Below are 16,923 nucleotides of genomic sequence, written 5' to 3'. Positions count from 1 at the left end.
AATCTGACTTCTCTATTCTACAGCGACAGGTTACATGACTGCTAATGTGAACTTAGGGGTAATTTATGAACTAGCTCTTCCGTGGGGGAGCTGATTAAACGGAATGTGGAAGGCTGGAAGTCATTTCAGTTCTTCCTGGGCCTGAATGCTTCAGACAGTTAACTAATTAATGACATCAAGAGAGCTGTGGTGATGGGAGACTCGCAGTCTGACAGATAATGACCTGCATTGTACGTGTGAGCCGGGATAGTTTGAGTCCCATTAAGCATTTAAAAAGTGTTCACAGCGAGCTACCAAACAGCCTGGGGCTCACTTACTCCAGAGGAACATTGTCATGGTGGACTTCCCAGCAGCGACTTAAGAGTTAGATGGAACGATTTTTAGCAGAAACCAGAAAATCTAGTCCTGAGCTAAATAGCTGGAAATGGCTCCAAGATATCTGAGGCATGCATGCTCATGATTCTGGTTCCCAACTTGACTGTGACCAGTTTGGCTTCAATGAACCAAGAGGCTAGCTACTAGAGGCACTTAAGACTGATGTGGTTGACAGCTGGCTGTATAAAATCCAGGGGTTCTTAAGTAGGGTGACCAGATAGCAAGTGTGAAAAATTGAGATGGGGGTAATAGACACTTATATAAGACAGCCCCGAATATTGGGACTGTCCTTATAAAATCAGGACATCTAGTCACCCTGTTCTTAACACCTGGAGATACAGATGAGTTCAGAGTCTGCCCTTGTCATAGTGAAGGTGTGGATCCTGCTTGGAACTGTGGTGATGGGGTTACTTTAGAATTTGTATACAATTTTACGAGTGTGCGTTCTGTAAGAATGCTTCCACAATGGGTCTAGTTACTACTTCTACCTTTTCATTAGTAGGTGAAGTATTCTGTGTTGGCAGCATTTTCCATCATGTGGAATACCTGCTCACACAACTCCCCTCTACTTGAGCTGTGTTAACATAAAGATCTCTCCTAGCAAACTGGAGAGATTGATTCTGTAAGACCGGAGGTCAGGTGATGCCTAATTGCCATTCCTGCTGTAGTCATGAGTCATCGGCAGAACCACAGCCTGTTTCCTGAATAGCAATCCTGCCTTGTCCATTGCAGCAATTTGCTTTTTGCTTGGTAACTTAATATAGTGCTTCTGCAGTCACTTACTGACCAAACAGTTCCGTGCCGGGTTCTGTTGGGAAAAATAAACAAAACAAAGGCGTGTTTAATGTTAGGCAAAATCTGTAAATCTGACTTAAAATGAGGTCTACATTTTAAAGTGCCTGTTAACATTTCAGTGTCTTTATTTCAAAAGAGAATTTGTGCAATGAAAGATACAAGTAGAAATGGCTGGGAACTGTGCGGACGTAAATTGCTGCCGTTCAGATGGCAGAACATCCCTTGTGACAGGGAAAGCTGAACGGCAGGGACAATTTCTTACTCTCTCCTCATACCCACACTGGGATACTGAAAAGCCAACTTTAGCTGCTGGTTGTATCTGACTGGGTTTAAATGATCACAAATGTCACACTTTTGCTGCATGTCAAAAGAAGACTTTGCTCCTTACACTTGTTTAGGAGCACTAGGGTTAACTTGCAGAAGGTGAAGCTCATTCTGTGAAGACCCAGCCTTATATCTGGGTTCAAAGTGTGAACTGTTGAAGGACTTGTCTACACTGGGACAGCTCCCTGTGTGGACACAGTTTTGGAATTCAGTACAAGTGACTCCTACTCCAGAACTGCGTCCAAGCGAGGAGCCGTTCCAGTCAGTTTCCCCATGTAAACAAGCTTCTACGTTCACCTTCTATAGTTGAGCAGAATAACATCCCTGGTAGTCCAGCAGCTGGCTTGGAGGTGATGATGCAGTGTCCTGAGCAGCAAGATGAGTGGTACTTAGATGAGACGTAGCCGAGCCTAAATCTGCCAGTGTCTCTTATTGATCTTCCTGTTGCACAGAGAACTCTGGGGAAATAGGTACTCCCTCTTCCTTGCTCACTGCTTGTCTCTTTAAATCTGCTTCTTTTGCATTTGTCCTTTGTAAACTTCAGCTCTCCCTCCCCCCTTCAGCTCTCCCTCCCTCCAGCAGTGAAGTGCCTTTTCTGAGCAACCAATTTACTGTAATTGCTGTGCTCACTGATAATAGCACAAAGTGCACCTGGCAGGGGAAGTTTGATTTGGGCTAAAAATACTCCATGCATAAGTTCTTTCGAGCTTCACCTCCCTTTTGATAAGACAAAGCCCCGCTCTGCTTTTCCTCAATCTCCTATTGGTAGAGCAGAGGTGGGGGATTCCCCCAAATTGCTGATGTAGGTCCGGCCCTGTGACCCTGCTCAGATGCTGGTCTAAACCAGTCCCACTGGGCAGCAAACTCTGAGCACTCTGCAGTTTGGCCTTGCTAAGTATCTCGTTAGCTGACAACTGCTTCTTGCTGTGAAATCTGCAGAACTGGAGGAGAGATTTCCTCCCCTTGCACATAGGAGCACATCTGAGATTCCGACTGGGTTCACTGGACAGCATGATCTCTTTCCCTTTCAATCCCCCCCCCATTCCATCCTTCTCACCTTACATTTTTGAGATGTAAAAAAGTGGGTGATTCACTCCTAACAGTTAGACATGCTTCCTACTTGTCACCGTCAGGAAATGAGTGGATATGGAGAGCTTATTCAAGACTCTGCTTACGAAATAGCAAGAAACAAGGTTCCCTCTGCATTGTGTTCAGGTTACACCTTCAGCCTCGAAGAATATCTTTGATCACCTCTCTTGAATGAACAGGGATTTAGCTACTACACCAAATGCTGATATTCAGGGCTAGCGGAGAAGTGGAACATAGCCCTTAATATCCTTTGTGAACTGCGGAATCATACCCCAGTATGTAACCTTTGTTAAAGGCAAATATACAAACTTCTAGCCCTGTGATTGTGAATAAATCCTTGAATGCTCTGTGATGGTGTCTTACTGATGCAGGCAGCCTGAAACAATAGCTCTGAGAGGAGATAACTCTGAAACCTCAAGAAGGCAACTGCGAAAGTTAACCTTGGTGTTCCACCCACTCCCAAGCTGTCAAACTCTTCTTACACCTTTTATGTTGATATAAAATTAGGCAGTATATCCACAACTGACTCTGTGGGTGGGGATGGAAAAGAGGAGCGATGTGAAATGGAATTTGGTATGAAAAGATCATAGAGGAGAGGACACTGTTTGAGCTTTTAATGGAATTCAGTTTGTAAATGAAGCTGCCACCGAAGCCAGCTGGCCATGCTCCAGAACCTTGGGCTGGCTTGGTGTGCATGACACAGGACTCTGGTGACAGTTTCTCCCGAATTGTTTGTGGCTCTGCATGGATCCCAGTCAAAGTCAATAATAGGTGGGTGGAGAGACGACAAGCATTAGCTGCCAAAACCCTGCCAACCAAACCTTTGGCATGTTCTGCCAGACGAAGAAGTGGGTAGTACAGTTGGTCCTGTTCCTGAGTTCCAGCCTCTGACCCGCTCTTCCCCTGCCACTGGTTTTCTGTCTAGTAGGGCCATTTGTCTTCTCTTCAGAACCTAACTACACCTACCATCCTGTAAATGGTCCAGGATACTGAACGTGAGAAGCCTTTAATGGAGCAGGGCAGATGGCTTTGTTTTTGCTGGGTGAACGATGCTTTAAGCTCTGACTTTAGGGCAGGGACTCAAGGGCAAGTTGATGGTGACTGGAGTGCCACAACAGCCACCTCCCCCCCCCCCCCCGAGTTTTGTGTTTGTATGACCCTGAAATCTCTGGAGAAGCCGTGGCTCCTTCAAGCTCTGTTTGCGCTGCTTCAGTGGCACAAACGGGCTTCATGCAGCAGCTAACTAGCCTCCTCTAGGGCAGAGCCTAACCTGGCTTGGGGGTGCGCCCTGGTAAGTGTGTCAGGTGTAGGTTGGGAGCCAGGCCACTGATCCTAGTTAGCAGAGTGTTATTTTCAAGACTCTTGATTGGTCAGTGTAAGTTAGAGCAGTCCCAAGGCTACTCTAAACTGTGCAGGTGGCCAGTTTGGCCCCAGCAGCCTGCCAAGGTTGGGAGGAGGAATGTGGAGTGATGCTACCAGTGCCTCCTTCCCTGGAGGCCTCTAGCCCTGCTCTAGTGCTTCTGGGGATTTGTGAATATTGACATCCATGACAAAACTCGTTAATCCTTTCGATACAAACTTTGCTCCAGTCTCCAGCCTTACTCCAACAGGTCCTGACTTCCTGCACCTGGCCCTGCACATAGCTGTGCAGCTCCCCATGGTTACAGGAATAACCAGCTTCCTCTTGTCCGGAGCCTACGGGTCACTGGAATGAGGGTCCTACTCCCTAACCTGGACACTGGAAGAATCTTGATTCATCCACCTGTAATCAAGGGTAACCGGTTGCTTTCCAATGGGTGCGTTAGCCCAGCTTTCCTCTGACAGGTGTGTTGAGCTCTGAGGAAAGAGGGGGGCAAGTTGTTACATGGAATCTCATGCTTTGGACTTTCCCCTCTCCCACTTGTGACCACACTATGTGCCTACGGCAGCTGCAGCTGTTGCTTACGTGGCTGGGTTTGTAGGGGAGTGTTGAACATGCATTTTGTTGCCTTTAAAATGAAATTTAGCAGCTGGAAACAAGGCGAGCGATTGCTGTGTAACCAGCAAGTCCCCTGGGGGCTGCTCCTCAGCATCCTCTGAACTGAGGTCCTGCTTTCTCTGCTTCTGACCTGTTATGAGTTGTTGTCGATAGCTCCTCTTTCTTCTATTTTGCCTTTCAAATATTAAAAACCAAGCCCTCCTGGGGTTTTCTAAATGTTGAATGAATTAGTTCCGTGAGTCAGATTTGGCGTCAGTGTTTGTAACTTAAACCTCTCGGGGATTTCTGTACGCCTTTAGGATGGTCTGGTTGGCTCTTACAGGAGCAGGTATGGTCAGTCTCATAGACTCATAGACTCATAGACTCTAGGACTGGAAGGGACCTCGAGAGGTCATCGAGTCCAGTCCCCTGCCCTCATGGCAGGACCAAATACTGTCTAGACCAGTCTGTCAGTAGTCTGTCTGTCCAATTGCGGCTAGACAGTATCTGGGCACCTAGTGGATTGAATGCATTGCAGGGAACCAGGAATTTCTTAGAGCTTGTCTACACTGGCATTTTACAGCGCTGCAACTTTCCCGCTCAGGGGTGTGAAACCACCCTCCCCCCCCGGCACAGCAAGTTTCAGCACCGTAAAGTGCCAGTGTGGACAGTGCACCAGTGCTGGGAGTTACGCCTCGTGGAGGTGGGTTTTTAGAGCGCTGCAAGAGCTCTCTTCTAGTGCTGCACTGTGACCACACAAGGCACGGGCAGTGCTTTAATGTTGCCAGTGAAGACTAGCCCTTCCTTCTAATCCCTGGTTCTTGACTCAATTGTTCTTTGGCCTTGAGCAAATCTCTTAACTGCTCTGCCTGAATTTCCCTATGTCTAAAATTTACTTCATTTAGGGAGGGTGTGGCACTGTTAACATTAAGAGTAGTTGCACTTTGTGAAATAAGTAATTTGTCAGAAATGAATGTGACAGTTCAGAGATTAATTGGAGTGTGTGTGTGTGTAACTCATATGTCTTAGTATCACTGGACTCTATCTCAAATAAGCATGATTGTTCTGTCTTATTGACAAATGGATTTGCTTCCCAGGAATACTCCATATGGAGAGCGAGATTTTGACTTGTCTAAAATACACTATGCGTGTGCAAACACCTCCGCTTTGAGTAGCGAACTGCAGAATTTGGAGAATGGTTTTAATTACAATATTGACAACATCCTGATTTCAGATATCAGAGCGGCAGCTGTTAGTCTGGATCTGTAAAAGCAGCAAAGAATCCTGTGGCACCTTGTAGACTAACAGACGTTTTGGAGCATGAGCTTTCGTGGGTGAATACCCACTTCGTCAGATGCATCTTCGCCAGACATCTGACGAAGTGGGTATTCACCTACGAAAGCTCATGCTCCAAAATGTCTGTTAGTCTGTAAGGTGCCACAGGATTCTTTGCTGCTTTTACTGATTTCAGAGTCACTTCAGACATATTCTGTAAATCTCCCTGAAAGGCTCTTTTCCCCTCTTGAGATCATATATTGAGTGGGCTGTAAGATTTCTGTTGTGCAAGAACAGGAGAAACCAGATCTGACCAGGCATGCCCTAGGAAGTGAAGTGGGAGTGTTCCTGAAACTGTCTACTCCACTGCTCTGACTCCAGGGAGTGGCTCAGAGCATGACTTTGGGATGACTAGCACTGGCTTTAATGCTGGTTGAGGTTTTCGAGCGGAACTGCACATGCATTGACAGTACTGGATTCAGAGAGGTTTAGAGAGCTAACTGCTTCTCAAGGTACAGGACGACTAGTTAACACGTAACCTCCCGCTTTATACTCGCGTCTTTACAGCTCTGTGAAGAGTTAAGGGGTGTATTACGTTATACACTGATGGTACATTCAGAGCTTGCTCTCTGCGGTTCTGAAGTCCCCTTAGGGAAGCGCTGGCAGCTGACAATGGGAATGACATAGGCAGCAGCACTGCAAGCTTCCTTGTCTTGCCAATGCTCAGCTTTCAAAGGCGCCATTGTGCTGGTCTGAACCAGATTCAGACAGTGTAGGTACAGGGGAGAAGGAAGAAGTATATTACTGAGGATCCAGCAAACTGAGAAGCTCTAGGGTTTTTGGTTTTGGCTGTGCCTGCTTCATGCCTGCTTCTGTCTCATGACCTTTCCCACACACGAGCTGCTGCTGGTGTGCATTTCTTCCCAGTGTCCCAGCCCCATCGGCTTCCCGTAGCCAGAGGAGGAGAGGGGTAATTGGAAGAAGCTGCTCTTCAAGTGCTCAGTAGCCCCTTGGAGCTTTATCTGGAGAGTGAAGATGCTGGTACTTAGAGTTCATAGCTTGTCTTGAGAGCATGCAAAGAAGTCAGGAAATCCAGAGTTTATTTGTACAGAGAGAACATATAAAGGACACCACATGATACCAAGAGACTTTGTAATGTCTGAAAGCCCATGTGGTAAATCTGAAGTATCTCAGTCTTGCTGTCATTTGCAACTCACTTGCAAAAAACCTAGAGAAAACAGTTCAGGCTAGTGACCTTCTGTAAGTTTCTTCTTTCTTGTTGCATGTTCGTAAACGGAAACTTTTTTTATGGTCTGGGACCCAGTTACACTTCCGGGATAGAACCACCAGGTGAGGACTAGATGTCAAGTTAATACATTATATACTGATAGTTCCTCACGAAGGAAAATCCTGCAGAGAACAGCATGCATAGTGTACGTGGTGACATGAATGGAGATGATTCATAAGGGACACCTGCACCTTAGCAGTGTGGCTTGCTGTTGGGTTGGGCAGAAGGCTGGGGGAATAAGGATTATCTTTTTAAAACAGAACAAATAAAAAATGAATCTTATTTAGTGTCTTAAGTAGTTTTGCCTAGACTAGCTATTTTGTTCTATGTAGCACTCTTCCTACCTGCACGTAGTGCTCTCAAAAAGTTCAGGGTCGACACAGCTATCTCCTGAACCGCTTTTTTCAAGGATAAGGACAGGAGTACTGTGTACTCCCTCAGGCAATCAGTTACACCAGCCTATGCTATCCACTCCTGTACCGGATGTAGAATGCATGGCTGGGGTATCCTTATATGCCCTGTTTGTTCCAGTTAGTGTAAGTTAGAGCAGCCTTTAGACTGTTCTAACATGCATAGTGGGACTGCCCTGGTGCACAGCCAATCCAAGATCAAGGGAGCACAAAAGGTAGATTTAAAGCCACCTTTGTATTTCTCTTGCTCTCTTCCTGACTTGTGCTGTGTGCTCCTCAGCTGCCGTTGAGACCAGATCACTCATTTTCCTGGATAAAGTATTTTTGTTAATAAAATGCAATTAAAATTTGTTGGCAAGACTTCTTTAATCTTCAGAATGACCACTGATTCTTTAACACTCTAAATTCTTCAGTCACCTGAAAGTTTTATTCAGGTGGAGTAATCACCCCTGCTAGCGTGAAGGGGGGGTGGTGGCTGGCCCTCTAAAACAGGGGCTTAATAAAAGCTATTTCTTAACATGAATAGCATATACAACCACCATCAAGGTTAAGTCCGGCAGGTTTTATTTCTGTACATCAAGTCGGAGATCCAATGTAATAAATGCTTGCTTGGTAACTGCCTTTTCCTTGTGATGTCTGATGTGGAGCCTGTTGATAGTGTTATAGGAAAGACGAGTGGGTTTGTTCTTTAAAAGTAGCTGGACTTTTTATTTATGTAGTTATTACAGAGTACACAGGCCAGTTTTGAACTGCGTACACTTGTAAGGGTCTGGAGAGGCAGCGGTGGATGTGGGAGAAATGTGCAGCTTTTTTTGGTAAATGTTTTGCAGTGTAATGCTTGCTTCCCGGGAAGAATATTCTAAGTTGTAGCATTCTGTCAGCATGTTCTCATTTGCTGGCAGGAAGTGTTGTAACTTGCTGTTTAGAATTGCAATTGTGAGAGGAATGCTGGATTTCCAGATTAACTTTCTGGGCGTGGGTCTGGGTGAAGGTGCCATTAGTCCTGGGACTATGCAAGGGAGCAGGGTTGCTCTCCTCTCAGAACAGGAAGAGGAAAGGTAAGGATGTCTTATTCTGTGAGCCAGCATTATAACCTTAGCTTAATTTTACTACATTTCCTGGTAGCCCTGGATGCTGGTAGTTCGTATATGGATTTGTGCATGCTTGAGAGAGAGAGACCTTTCCCTTATTTTTTGCAGTAGCTTCTGATGCTGTAGCCCGATATGCAAAGCGAACAGCTTTAGCTGAAGCAAACCAAATCCTGCTGAACGTGGTTTTCATCTGTGGTCCTGATCAGATGTCACTGTTTGTTAGCTGCAAAAAGAACAGGAGTACTTGTGGCACTTTAGAGACTAACAACTTGCTGTAGCCCACGAAAGCTCATGCTCAAATAAATGTGTTAGTCTCTAAGGTGCCACAAGTACTCCTGTTCTTTTTGCAGATACAGACTAACACGGCTGCTGCTCTGAACCCTATGCTAGCTGTGGCTCTCCTTTTGTTCGAAATGCTGAGATGTAAATATAATTCAGTGTTTGTTAGCTGTCTTGGTTAGAGAGTGAAGTGAAGTGACATATGGTAACTCTCTCTTTTAAAAACTAGCTGGACTGTGGTCCTCTCTTCCCACCTCCCCGGCAAGCACTTACCATAGTTTAATCATTTCAATGGCTTTCTGCAGAGTTTTAAATGCTAGTACCATTTCAGCTTGCATTCCGCTGTAACTGACTGAAAGGTGCTAAACATTTAGCACTGGTAGCACTCTGCATCTGCTTCCCGTATGAAGGATCCAAGCATGAAGAACACGTTTTGAGGGAGTATCTGGGAATACTGCTGGCTCTGGAGTCCAAATGCTCTTTTTCATAGGATTCCAGCAAACTGGAGTCAGTACCCCTGTGATCATTTGTTTCCTATCATGCCAGCCATGTGTATTTAAACAGTGCTTCTGTGAATGGAAGGGATCTGGCATTGTAGGTTAGGAAGTGTTGATGTCTGAGGCCGAAATACACTAATCTTCCATAAGAAGTTTCATAGTGAAAAGTAGCCCTGTGGCTAATTTGAAAGCCACACTTCAGCAGAAGCTGTCATGCTGAGTAATGATGCCATTTTCACTAATAGACATTTTCAGATACTGAGCACTAGACTGAGGTGGTTTATTGTTTATGCTGATGAACTTTAAAACTTAGATCAGAAAATATTATTTGTCCAGTAGAAAAAGTTGTCATCAGTTGATGCACTTAATAGAAAGCACGAGAGTTATTCTCTAAGGCTGCCTATCAAACTGAATTTTGTATGGCTTCTTCACACACTAATTGTACAGAATGAAATACCTTGGTATATCATTTAGTCTAAAACTGGCTTTAGGGCCTGAGTTTACATCTTGCAAAGAGGATCTTACATTAAAAAGTTGATCTAAATGATAGGTGAAGTTCAGTGAATTCAGACTAGAAAAAGGGCAGTTTTACCAGTGAGGGTGACTGACCATTGGACAACTTACCTGCAGATGTGGTGGATGCTCGGTCAATTGAGGCTTTTAAAGTCAGAGCAGCTCTCTCCGAGGCATGCGGCCGGAAGTTATGGGTTTGATGCAGCAATCCCTGAGTGAAATTCTCTGGCTTTTATTATATAGGAGGATAGACTAGGTCATAATGGTTCCTTCTGGCCTTAATATCCATTAACTTCTGGTGCATATCACAAAGGTTCATCGCTGCCTCTTCTGTGCGGCAGTAGAGCTCAACTGATCTTGCCTTGGGCACGACTGCATTGACAAATGTATTCCCTTGGAGTGCCCTGCTGTCTGCAAGGAAAATTTAATTTCACTACACCAGATACAAATTTAATTTCACAAAGGTTTGCAATCTTTTTGGGAGGGAAAGGCTGGCAGAGATTTTCTGCTATTCGGTACTTCAGTCTAACCTTAGTATAATTTTTATCTGCTTCTGTTAAAGATTCTGTCTCCTATTTAATAGCCTCTCTACAGTAAAGGAGCATCCTTGCTCCCTGCCACTAATCTTGAGAGGATTATGAAGAAATGCTCAGTTTTTTTTTCCGTAGAACTACCATCCTAGGAAAAAGAGAACAGGAGTACTTGTGGCACCTTAGAGACTAACAGATTTATTTCAGCAGGAGCTTTCGTGGGCTACAGCCCACTTCTTCGGATGAGTAGAATGGAAGAAGTGAGCCGTAGCCCACGAAAGCTCATGCTGAAATAAATCTGTTAGTCTCCAAGGTGCCACAAGTACTCCTGTTCTTTTTGTGGATACAGACTAACACGGCTGCTGCTCTGAAACCTGTCATCCTAGGAAACTCTTCAATGCAGGGCAAGAAGTTATTTTCCTTTTTACTTTCTTTAGTTCTTTCTAGTACCAAGGGGAGAAAATTCTTTCCATTGGCTGAGTGGTCTCTCTTCCCTCAGTCAAGTTCTTGCTTCCCTCCCATATCTAATTATGCCATTTTGATCATCAGCTCTCTCTCTAGTAAGGAAGCTGTCAGCTGAAATTCTTCTTAAACCCCTGAAAATACAGTAAGTTCTTGGTCATGATAATGGTCTCTTGGGTTTCAGAGTGGCTTGTTGCTAGTTCAGGGATGTACTTGTTGTTCGGTGTTTTTCTGTTAAAATGTATTATTTGTAATCTGCATAATGAGCACAAATCTCTGATGTGGTGGCATTTCATTCCTGGCTTCACAACGTGAAAACTGCTTCTGTTTGACTCTAAAATTGATCAGAAAACTGCTTGGAGAGTGTTCCTGTGTTTTTGAAAAAGGTCACACAAATGGATGTGTGAAAGCAGTTGCTGAAACTAGCTTTAGTCCAGGGGTTCTCAAACTGGGGGTTGGGACCCCTCAGGGGGTCACAGGGTTATTACATGGGGGTCGTGAGATGTCAACCTCCACCCCAAAGCCCACTTTGCCTGCAGCATTTATAATGGTTTAAAGATATAAAAGTGTTTTTAATTTATAAGGGGGGGGGTGTCGCACTCCGAGACTTGCTGTGTGAAAGGGGTCACCAGTACAACAGTTTGAGAGCTACTGCTTTAGTCTAACTCCTTTATGGGTCGGGAATGGAACAACGCTCAGTTATGACTGAAATAAGCTTGTTTTCAGGGATGGGGTCTATATGTAAAACGCCTGAGGGCTTGTGTATGTGGTGCCACAGTGAACTCAGCCAGGCTGAGTGCTCTGGAGAGAGCACAACGCATTCGAGTCAGTGGCCCCGTCTAGACCCTGCACCTGGCACAACCTGGAAGATGCCTAGTACACATTAACATAGTCCTATGGGATCGCTGCATAGGAGAGAATGTGGGCCGAGGTACGGATAAATACAATCAAGACCTCTTGGATTCAACCCGTTGTGTTGGCATGTGAATGTAACCTGCATGCTGGTCAGTTCCCCGCTGTGCCCCGCTCAGAAGATATGAGTTATAGGGCCCAATTCTGGGGGTGTGGTGGGGAGGACAGGATTGGGGGAGGCAGTGTCGTCTCATCTCATAGCCATAAAGAATGAGATCCCTGTACACCAGTGATCCCCAACCTTTTCCGTCTGGTGGGCACCAGACGACGAGCCACGGAGGAGCGTGGCGGCGGACGAGCATCTGTCGAAATGCCGCTGACAAGCGGCAATGTCAATAGGCGTCGTTGCCGACTAGCATCATCATCTAGAGGTGTCGACGCCGAAATACTGCCGAAAATCGGTGGCATTTCAGCAGCGACACCTCTGGATGTTGCTGCTTGTCGATGGCATTTTGGCTGACGCTCATCTGCCGGCCAGTAAGCGGGTGTACTTGGACACCCCAGCTGGCGCCATGGCGCCCATGGGCACTGCATTGGGGACCCCTGCTGTACACTGAATGCTGGCCAGGTCAGGCTGGAGAATGTCCAGGGAAGAGCAGCTGCTTGGAACCCAAAGGGTCAGGAGATGCTTAGGGTCTGATGTGCGGGGCCAGTGGTGTCTGAGAGGAGGCGGTGTAGCCTGACTCACCTTTGTCAAGGAGGGAAGTGCCTATATCACATAGCACTGGAGACCTTGCTGTGCTTGGTGTTCTCTGTACACTTAGTCACAGAGGCTTCCTGCTCTGAACGGTTTCCATTCCAGACAGATGCTGGGAGGAAGGAAACACTCTGCCCAGAGAGGGAGACTCAGACTTGCCTAAGGTGCCATAGTGAGTCTATGGTAGAGCCAGTGCCTGCTGAATACCAGCGCCTTAAGGACAAGAACACTCCCTTGAAAAGGAGCTGAAACCCGGTGAGATCAGGGGTTACAAATTCCAGACAGAAGCAACTGTTTGTCTCCCCACAAGGCACACCGCTATGGGAGATGTCTTGAAAGGAGCACTTGCTCCTTGCAGCACGCGAAGCAATGTCATGAGTTCAGTTAACAGGAAGGACTGCGGCCATGTTTTCACAGTTGATGTGAATAAATCTTGTTGTAATCTGGGTGTAAAGGAAACCGATTTAGCAGGTTTTGTTTTTGTGATGGCCCATGCATTAAGGCTGGAGTGGCTGCTTTGCTATAATACAGATGTTAGCTGAACTATAATGTTTCAGAAATAGTTGACAAGCAGGTCTCTTAAGATTGAATTAGAGCAGTAGTTTTAGCTGGTTTCTGCTGCATGCTGTACAGATTCTGAATACTTTGTTTATAACTCCGTTTTTGGAATATGGTCATCCTGCCACTTAAGACAGATTTATTTATAGCTAGCAAATGGGAATCTTAACCTGTTCTGCTCCATCTTCTCCCAGTTATTACATGGAAATGTGTCTCTTCCTTTAAAGGTAGCACTGTCTGTAGCTGCTCAGGACGTAACCCTTTTCTTTCTTACTCCCTAGTGGAGGTGTTCCCTCTAGGGGCTTGCCCACACTACAGGTCACGTCAGTATAATTTGTGTTGCTCAGGGGTGTGGCTAAGCCCTCCCGAGTGATGTAAATTGCACGGAGCTAAGCACTGCTGCAGGCGTGGGGTCGTTCTGCTGACAGAGCTGTCTTGTCAGCGCAGAGCATCTTCACCAGCTGTGCTCTAGTGCAGCCCTAGCTCACCTGTGGGGCATGTGGCCCCTGCTTCTGTCTCCCCACTTCCCTGCCTCATCCCCTTTTGTCCACCTGGATTTCTGTCCCCTGGTCCAGGCTGGTCTCTGGGTTTAACTTTTGTCAAGGGGTTATCCTGAGCCTGCCTAACCAAGGCTGTACCGGTTCCTGCATAGCGAGCATCTGCCGCATCTCTAGCGCTCTCCTCTCCCTCTGCCAGCAGCGTTGGAAAATTGTCTGCACGCTGTCACCGGAGACGCCTGCTGGTAGGAAACAAAGGGAGCCTTTACTGGGAGGCCGAATCACCAGGGGCTTGGTTGGCAATCTGGGTCTGGCTGTCCCGAGGACTGAGTCTAAGAGAAGCAGCCAGAGTCATTTTGCCTTTGAGGATCCCACCTGACAGTGCTTCATCCTTCCCTCTCTCCCCAGGACGGGCCTGAGGTGTGGTGGTGCCATCTGTAAGGCAGCTGGACGTGAGGTAATACTGGGACATGTATCTGTAGCCCCACTCTTCATTTTTGAACAACTGCTGCTCACCCCCAGGTGCAGCCCCCTTTCTCTGTGTGCCAGGTGAATTCCCCCAGGAGAGTTTCTGCTACTCCCCTTTTTGGAGTGAGCAGTGTCCTGTCCTGCATTGCGTGTTGGAGGCAGAGCACTCAGAACTGAGCAGCCTTGGCTATGTCTACACTGCCGCGGGAAGCCGACCTATGCTATGCTACACTACGCAATACAGTGACGTGAATAACAGAGCTGGAGTCAATGTACCTTTGGTCAAGTTACCATGGGGTTACGTTCCCAGTAGTAACTGTGCTTTTAACGTGAGGTTTATTAACAACATAGTTGCGCAGGTTGGGACTTCCTGCCAACATGCTAACGCTAAATGTCTCTGTGTCTAATGGCTTGAGTTTGTCTCCAGCACCAGCCCCAAGCTTGCTGATTGTGTAGCCAGTGGATATAGCTGTGTGTTGGTAAGGCTTGCTTGGGTCAGAGAAATCTTTGAGTAGTTCCTAGAATAAGTGGTGGCAAGTCTGCTTCCAGCCTGGGTTTTCTCCAAGACAGCACGGAGAAGCCAACGCTCCTTCTCAACCAACTCCCCAAAGTGAGGGTTCTGGACTTACCAAATCAGCTTTTTGTTTTTTATCTCCTGGGGATAAGTTTGAGTGTGGGAAGTTCCCAGGAACATCTGAAAAAGCCTGTTTGCAACTCACACCCAGGAGGGCTTCAGGGATTCCACCCTTTGGTCTCCCTCCCTCCATCTCACACGGCCCCAAACAAATCCGTGTTCTTGAAGGAGCCCCAGTGCATCCATGACAACACTGCAAAAAGCTGTCCCGGAAGCTATCGGACAAGCTCTGGTAGAAGCATCCCAGCAAGAGAAGTATTTCCATAATCCCCGGCTGCTGCGGGAAGGAGTGTCTGTATGGTGGAAATCCTGCAGTGCTCTGTCCCACAGTGACACGTCTCCAAATCCTGCCTTGATCGCCTGACAGGGCTTGCAGCGACCAACTCCAAACTGTATTTCAACACCCCTGATGAATTTGGCAGATCTCTGGATATTGGAAGCTAGCACTGTAGTGACGGGAGCAAAATCTCTTCCAGTCTACACCCAAATCAGTGGAGCAGCAACAAAGAGTCTCTTTGCCTCTCTTGGCGTGCTTGTCTTCAGTGGTTTGCCAGGTGCACCTGGCAGGGTTCATGGAAATGGTGACATTTGTCAACATACCCTAGGCCACCTGATTGGACTCCACTCTCACCTGTTTGCCTCTTGTTACGTCTACACTGCAGTAAAAGAGCTGCGGCATGGTGTGGCGTGGCGTACCACAGCAGGCCTGGGTCGGCTGACTTGGGCTGTGGCTCTGGGGCTAGACACTTGGGCAGGAGCCTGGGATCTGAAGCCCCATGACCTGGGCTCCAGCCCGAGCCTGAATGTCCACGCTGCTATCTTTAGCACTGCAGTCCAAGCCCTGTGAGCACGAGTCAACTGAGCTGGGTGTTTTATTGCAGGGTAGGCATGTGATGGAGTAGGGGCTGTCTGTATGGGGGATGGGAGAGCAGGGGAGGACTTTAGGGGATGGACAATACCTGAGCCTGTAACCTGAACTAGGCAAGGGGGGTGGGAGGTCAACACTTTTGCCCGGGAAGCTAGACAAAGGAAGGGGCCTGCAGGAGGGGGTTAGTTTCAGTTTCGTTTTGGGGCTGTGTGGGTGGAATTCAGGGTATCCTAAGCTGAGATCCAAGCACCCTGAAACCCCAGAAGGACTCGATTGAGGGGTTCGGACTGTTCCTGCAAGCTCTGCTGTAACTTGCGTTCCTGTTGTCCAATAAACCTTCTGTTTTCCTGGCTGGCTGAGAGTCTCTTAGAGTCCCAGGAAGAGGGGTGCTGGACCGGATTCCCCCACACTCCGTGACAAGGCATATTTGTGGAGAGCTCTGGAGGTCCCTACATATCTGGCTGGAGACAAAAACTCAGTGTAAACAAATCAAAGTACTTTTATTCCCATTGTGAGAGCACTTCCTAATTCCAGGAAGCAAGAAAATTGGGAGTGGGTGAAGGGGAAGGGAGAAAGTTGGGACAAACAATGGGATTTTTTAAAAGTTTCTAAATTGTCCCATAAACCAAGTTCTAATTGACATTAAATCTGAATTAATCATCAAAGCCACTGCAGAAACAGGGAGTGGTGAATTAAAAAAATAAGAATAAGTGTGGAATTCAATTTAGAGGTGGTTCAGCATCTTCAGAAGAAACTTCAAATGGCCCCGTGCTGCTGAGCGGCAGAACTTCTCCGAGGTCCCTTCTGGCCTTGGAACCTGTCATGAGTGCTCTGTTGTTCCCTTCCTTAATGGGCGCTGGGGAAAACAGGACTGCACTGGCCACAAGATGCTCACAATAGCTAGGTGTTGGAAGGATGATACTTTTAGCAGTAAACATTGATTTCACTGAACACACAGCTATGCACACACATACACAAAAAAACATTCCCACTGATAGCCATTTTACAGATGGGCAAAGTAAGAGCCGTGCTGCTTGGGAACTTCGAGTTTGATATAAGGATATACACTAGCTGTATTTTGATATGTGATGTTAACAGATTGTGTTTTAATGGTTTTAAAGCTTTAACTAATGGACCCCCTCCCCAATTTCCTGCAACTATGAAAATTTAAATAGATAATGCTGAAATAAACATTGATTTCCATCAATTATTAAAAAAAAAAAATTGAACACTTCCGGCTCTAATTAGTGCTGGTAGAAAACATCGGAAATGAGGGTAACTATAATTAAATCTCATGCTTCAGAGCTTCGGCCAGTCGTCTGCAGGAGTCAGGAAGGAAGGTCTCTCTCTGATGCACAGTTGGGTACATGCATTTGGATTTTCTCGCCTTCCTCTGAAGCATCA

General features: G+C 46.5%; 1 protein-coding gene across 4 annotated transcripts in view; it reads left to right on the top strand.

The window, feature by feature from the left end:
• Window positions 1-16,923, top strand: part of PLS3 (plastin 3) — an 84,699-nt gene that overhangs the window by 21,451 nt on the left and 46,325 nt on the right. Inside the window, exon 1 of one of the 4 annotated variants that reach the window (XM_030576058.1) lies at window positions 8,467-8,571. The exons of 2 other annotated variants lie outside the window; for them this stretch is intronic. The gene's annotated coding sequence lies outside the window, so the exon portion shown is untranslated. Of the gene's footprint in view, window positions 1-8,466; window positions 8,572-16,923 lie in introns of those variants that run through there. One more of the 4 variants, XM_030576061.1, reaches the window with a different exon arrangement.

The sequence above is a fragment of the Gopherus evgoodei genome, chromosome 9 (genome assembly GCF_007399415.2).
Source record: "Gopherus evgoodei ecotype Sinaloan lineage chromosome 9, rGopEvg1_v1.p, whole genome shotgun sequence".
Lineage (NCBI taxonomy): Eukaryota > Metazoa > Chordata > Testudines > Testudinidae > Gopherus > Gopherus evgoodei.
This window is presented reverse-complemented; position numbering and strand designations above follow the sequence as displayed.